General features: G+C 54.7%; 1 protein-coding gene across 3 annotated transcripts in view; it reads left to right on the plus strand.

The window, feature by feature from the left end:
- FAM13C (family with sequence similarity 13 member C) overlaps positions 1 to 364 on the plus strand; it is a 104,831-nt gene that overhangs the window by 72,607 nt on the left and 31,860 nt on the right. The gene's annotated exons all lie outside the window — the stretch shown is intronic.

Consider the following 364-nt stretch of genomic DNA (forward strand, 5'->3'; position numbering starts at 1 on the left):
TCTCTCTTTCTCTTTCTCTCCCTCCCTCTTTCTCTTTTGTTCTCTCTCTCTTTCTCTCTCTTTCCCACTCCCTTTCTCTCTCTGTCTCTCTCTCCCCCCCCCTCTCTCTCTCTCTCCCCCCCTCTCCCCCCCCTCCCCCCCCCCCCCCCTCTCTCTCTCTCTCTCCCCCCCTCCCCCCCCTTCTCCCTCTCCCTCTCCCTCTCCCGGGGCTAACAAAAGAACTAACAATGTCAGATCCCCTGGAGTGATTTGCAAAGATCTCATTTCAAAGCTGTGATTTTCTCCTTTAGGATTCTTCCGTTGGCCTGACCAAGCATTTGTAGTGCAGTTCCCCTGGCTTGCTTTCCCAGGCCTCCTTAATGCT

This window comes from Vombatus ursinus, unplaced genomic scaffold, assembly GCF_900497805.2.
Source record: "Vombatus ursinus unplaced genomic scaffold, bare-nosed wombat genome assembly UNPS02014847.1, whole genome shotgun sequence".
Taxonomy (NCBI): domain Eukaryota; kingdom Metazoa; phylum Chordata; class Mammalia; order Diprotodontia; family Vombatidae; genus Vombatus; species Vombatus ursinus.